The sequence below is a fragment of the Vicugna pacos genome, chromosome 36 (assembly GCF_048564905.1).
Source record: "Vicugna pacos chromosome 36, VicPac4, whole genome shotgun sequence".
NCBI classification, from domain to species: domain Eukaryota; kingdom Metazoa; phylum Chordata; class Mammalia; order Artiodactyla; family Camelidae; genus Vicugna; species Vicugna pacos.
Genome location: NC_133022.1, coordinates 4843283 through 4848934, shown reverse-complemented (window position 1 = coordinate 4848934; position 5652 = coordinate 4843283). Strand labels below are relative to the sequence as shown.

Below are 5652 nucleotides of genomic sequence, written 5' to 3'. Positions count from 1 at the left end.
AACTCAGTCAGCATTATTTTATCAGGGTTGCTATGTCTGACTAAGTTACCCATAAGAAGAAGAAAGATCAATCATTAGAAACAGAATGAAAAACAATCTTATGGTTGTTTTGGAGGAAGGGGGTGGGTAGGGATAAATTGGGAGTTCAAGACTTGCAGATACTAACTACTCTATATAAAAAAAACAACAAGTGTTTTCTGTATAGCAAAGGGAACTATATTCAATGTCTTGCAAGGGCCTAAGATGATAGAGAATATGAAAATGAATATACGTGTGTATATGGATGGCTGGCATATTATGCTGTACACCAGACATTAATGTAACATTGTGAAATGAATATATTTCAATTAAAAAAAGACAATCACCTGATGGGGTTTTTTCTGTAGACCTACATCATTGGAAGTGGTTCACAGAGTAACTTTGTGGTTTCCTTTCCTCAGAGAACTGCATGTTAGATCTGTGGGAAAGAGCTACAAGACAGACCTGCTAAATAAACTATGAAAATACCGAAAAACTTTTGTATCTTCTGTATTATCATATCTCAACAATCAGCACTGTTCCAGAGTGTGATGTGTGTGACTTGAACTTAATTCATGTTTACAAAGTCTTGAAAACTCAGAACCAGGCAGACCCATCTTCCCTGACCCCAAAGAAGTAACAGTCCTAAATTAACCTGCATGAGGAAACTGCATCCCATAGGTTAAAAGTGAGGAAATTTAGAAGTGTGTCCGTGTTCTACTAGAGATCAAAGAAGCTCAACTAAAAGAATTATGGACTGAATGACAGGAAAACAGTTGATTGAGCAAATATTCTTTCTTTAATTATATATTTATGCTTATTTCTGCTTTGCCTTTTTTATTGAGTTATATTAAGTTTACAAGCTTGTGTCAATTTCCAGTGTAGAACACAATTTTTCAGTTATACATGAACATGTATATATTCATTGTCACATTCTTTTTCATCGTGAGTTACCACAAGATCTTGTATCTGTTTCTCTGTGCTGTACAGTGTAATCTTGTTTATCTATTCTACATATGCCTGTCAGTATACAAATTTCAAGCTTAAGCCAAAATTCATTTTGAAAGGGCTATCTTGAAGATTATGACAGAAACATAGGAGGAAGTATGGGGATGGGCAGTGGAAGGAATAAGAACATGTGAATTTCTTCAAAAGTTTATTGACTTACAAAATTTTGCCTATTACACAATATCAAAGAAAAACATTTTACATTTAAAAAAAGAAACACAACCAGAGATATATTTATGGCAGAATTATTTTAAAAAGGACCCTAGACATCTAATATAACCATACTTCATACATTAAAGATGGTATAAAAATATTAAGCATGCTAAGTAAACACAAAGAACACATAAGAAAGGTTCAGGCCAAACCTCTAGTGGTAAAAAATAAAATTTCTAAGAAGAAAAATGCACAGGAATGTATTAACAGCAAATTAGAAACTACAGAAAAAATATTGATCAACTTTTTGATATGATAACAAAAGACAGGCAAAAGGAAACACAAGAAAGGAAGACTGAATAACTGAACAGCATAACAGTGAGCTGTGTGAGAACTTCTAGCAGACTAATACATGGAAAATTGGGGTGCCTTGGCAAAGTAGCAGGCAATAAATAAAATATTTGAAGAATAATGTCCTGAACACCATAATGCCCAAGGCAATATACAGACTCAATACACTTCCTATCAAATTACCAATGACATTATTCACAAGAGCTGCAAACAAAAAGAAAAATGTTAAAATATGTATGGAAACACACACACAAAAAAAAAACCCAAAGAGCCAAAACAAACTTGAAGAAGAATGGAGATGGGGGAACCATGCTCCCTGACTTCAGACTATACTACAAAGTTACAGTAATCAGAACATTATGGTCCTTACACAAAAACAGACACAAAGATAAATGGAACAGGATTGAAAGTCCAGAAGTAAACCCATATGATTATGGTCAATTCATCTATGACAAAGGAGGCAAGGATACACAAGGGAGAAAAGACAGTCTCTTCAATAAGTGGTGATGGGGAAACTGGACAGCTACCTGTAAAAGATAGAGGTTAGAACATTCACTAACATCATATATACAAAAATGAACTCAAAATGGATTCAAGACTCAACATAAGACCTGATACTATAAAAGTCCTAGAGCAAAACACAAGCAGAACACTCTCACACATAAATCACAACAATATATTTTTTGAACCAGTTCCTGTGGTAATGGAAATAAAAGCAAAAATAAACAAATTAGATCTAAGTAAACTTAAATGTTTTTGCAGAACTGATGCCATCAGAAAAAAAAAAAAAGTTAACATACAGAATGGGAGAAAATGTTTGAAAATGCTGAGACCGACAGGGGACAAATTTAAAAAATACACAAACAGCACATACAACTTAATATCAAAAACGCAAGTATCTTAATCTAAAAATGGGCACAAGAGCAAAACAAGCAATTCACCAATGAAGACATACAAATGGCCAATAGACATACGAGAAATTGATCAACATTGTTAATTGGCACATAAATGTAGAACAAAACTACAATTAGATGTCATTTCACATCAGCTAAAATGACTATCATTAAAATGTCTGCAAGCAATAGATGCTGGAGAGGGTGTGGAGGTAAGGGAACAATCCTATACTGTTCATGGGAGTGTGGATTGTGCAGTCACTATGCAGGACAGTATGGAAGTTCCTTAAAAAGCTAAAAATAGACTTACCATGTGATCCAGCAATCCCACTCCTGGGCATAAACCTGGAGTAAAATAAAATTCAGAAAGACACCTGTACCCCAATGTTCATAGCAGCACTATTTACAATAGCCAAAACATGGAAACAGCCTAAATGTCCATCAACAGAAGACTGGTTAAAGAAGATATGACATATACTTATACATTCATATATACATACAATGGAATACTACTCAGCTAAAAAAAAGAATAAAATAATGTCATTTGCAAGAACATGGGTGGACCTGGAGATCATTATTCTAAGTAAAGTAGGCATGAAAAAGAAAGAAACATACACTATGATATCATTTAAATGTGAAATCTTAAATAACAAACAGGATAAAAATGAACTACTTATTATTTATAACTTGATGATTGATCACTTGAATATGTGTAAGGATATTTCACTGTCCTTTATGATCAAGTTACTGCATTTTTTTGATTCTTATTTAGTGGTTGGCTTTATTCACTTCTTAACTATGTAGAGTTAAAAAGCTAAAGCTCTAATCTGTACTTAAAAACAATGTTCAGTGCATATGTGTAAACTATAAATATGTGCAGGATTCTGTATATATGTATATATGTTAAATATACTCCATATGTGCAAATTGTCAAAATTCTACCTAAGAAAACTGAATAATGATCTTTTTATTTGGTTTTTTGTTTGTAAGTTTGGGGGAAGTAATTAGGTTTGTCAATTTCTTTACATTAATGGCAGTACTGGGGATTGAACCCAGCACTACATGCATGCTGATAAGCATGCGCTCAACCACTGAGAATAGAACTTTATTCCTGAGAATAGGGAAAGCAGGGAGGCACGCCCGATGACTGCCTGAGCTTAGTGCCAGAAGGCAGGTTCCAAGCCACAGCACAGAGAATGTGAAACTCAAGAGGATGACAGTCACACTGAGTTGAGGGGTAGAGATCAATACTCAGGGAGGCCAAAATGGCTGGATTTGGCAAGACAGCCTCTCTTGGAGGAGCGGGCAGCACAGAGGGTCCCTAGAGTCAGGTTGAATTCTGATCTGAGTAAGAGGACACCATCCAAATTCAGGGGAAACAAGTTTATACTGTAGAGCACAGGGAGCTATATTCACTTCCTTGTAGTAACTTATGTTGAAAAAGAATATGAAAATGAATGTATGCATGTTCCTATATGACTGAAGCACAGTGCTGTACACCAGAAATTGACACAACTTTGTACACTGACTATACTTCAGTACAATTATATTTAAAAAAACAAACAAAAAACAGTTGGACAAAGAAGCCCAGAGCTCATACAGGACTAGGAGTGGTTCATGGCTCAATCAGCAAGAGTGGAAATAATTCCCAAAACACATGGCATCACATAAAATCCTTAGGAGAGCACCACGTAAGTATTGGGGCTAAATCATCCATAAACTAAAAGATGCCCTGGACATAACCTAATAAAACCAAGTAACTAGCTTCAAAATGATACAGCTAAGTCCCAGTAGCTTACCTGCATGCCAGAACAGCGTCCAGCACTGTTTTAAGGAGTACAACAAAATCTAGCACCCAACACTCTATGTCTGGAATCCAAGCAAAAATGATCAGGCAGGCAAAGGAAAAAATTATGACCCAGAACCAGCAAAAGAAACAATCAACAGATACAGACTCAGAAATGGCAAAAGATAATGGAATTAGGAGACAAGAGCATTAAACAAGGTTACACTGGTGTAGCTTCTTGGTGAAAAGCTTGGTTATTCCTTAAAAGGTTAAACATAAGTTATCATATGAGCCAGGGATTCCACTTCTAGGTACACACCCAAGAGAAAAGAAAGTGTATGTCCACACAATAAACTTTACACAAGTGTTCACAGCAGCATTTTTCATAACAGCCAAAAAGGAGAAACAATCCAACGGTCATTCAAATGACAAATGACTAAAATGTAACATATTCATACAGACGAATGTTTTTCATTAAAAAAAAGAATGAAGTACTGAACATGTTACAACGTGGATGAAACTTGAAACCATTATGTTAAGTGGGGAAAAAAAGCAGTCACAAAAGATCTGCTTCCATTTACATGAGGAGTCTTGAATAATCAAATCTATAGAGACAGAAAATAGACTAGTGGTTGCCTGGGCCGGAGAGGATGAAGAAAGAATGGCGAGTGACTGCTAATGGGTACAGAGTTTCCCTGAAAGATGATGAAAATAAAGTTTATTGTGTGAATGGGTACCCAACTCTGTTACTATACTAAAAGACATTGGTTTATGCACTCGAAGTGGGTAAATGATACATCTATTCAACAAAGCTATTAAGAAGTTATTATAAACATACTCCATGTAGCAGAAAGGTAGAGCAAAAGGAAGCAGAGCAACGGTTGATTCAAAATAAAGAAAAACATTGGCACTTTCAGGGAAGTAATTTATAAGATTGGAAAAAAAAACACACTGCTGGGATTATAGCAGATTAGACATTGCAGAAAATCAGGAAACTAAGAATCAACAATAGAAACAATCCAAACTTAAGCAGAAAGAGACTGAAATACAAATAGACAAAGTATAAGTGACCGGTCAGAAAACATTCAGTTTTCTAACACGTATGTCATTGAGGTCAAAATCAGGAGAGAGGGAGAGGACAGGAAAACTACTTTTCAAATAATGGCTAATTTTTTTTAAGGTTCATAAAAATCATGCTCCCTCAGATCCAAGAAACATTGACAAACCTTAAACAGAATAAATACAAAGAAAACCACACAATGATACATCACATCAAAATTAGTGATAAAAAAGTAAATTTCTTTAGTATGACTTTCTCCAGGACCATTGTCATTGCTACAAATGGTATTATGTTGCCAGTTTTAATGGTTGAGTAGTATTCCATTGTATAAATATACCACATCATCATTCTAAGTGAAGTAAGCCAAAAAAAGAAAGAAAAAT

The 5652-nt window shown here is 34.9% G+C and overlaps 1 non-coding gene across 1 annotated transcript; it reads left to right on the top strand.

Annotated features, from left to right (window-relative positions):
- The first annotated feature begins 353 nt into the window (after window positions 1–353).
- LOC140691728 (small nucleolar RNA SNORA18) lies at window positions 354–483 on the top strand. Its single transcript, XR_012067414.1, has one exon. It is a non-coding gene; the product is annotated as a small nucleolar RNA SNORA18 (small nucleolar RNA).
- The last annotated feature ends 5169 nt before the right edge of the window (window positions 484–5652 follow it).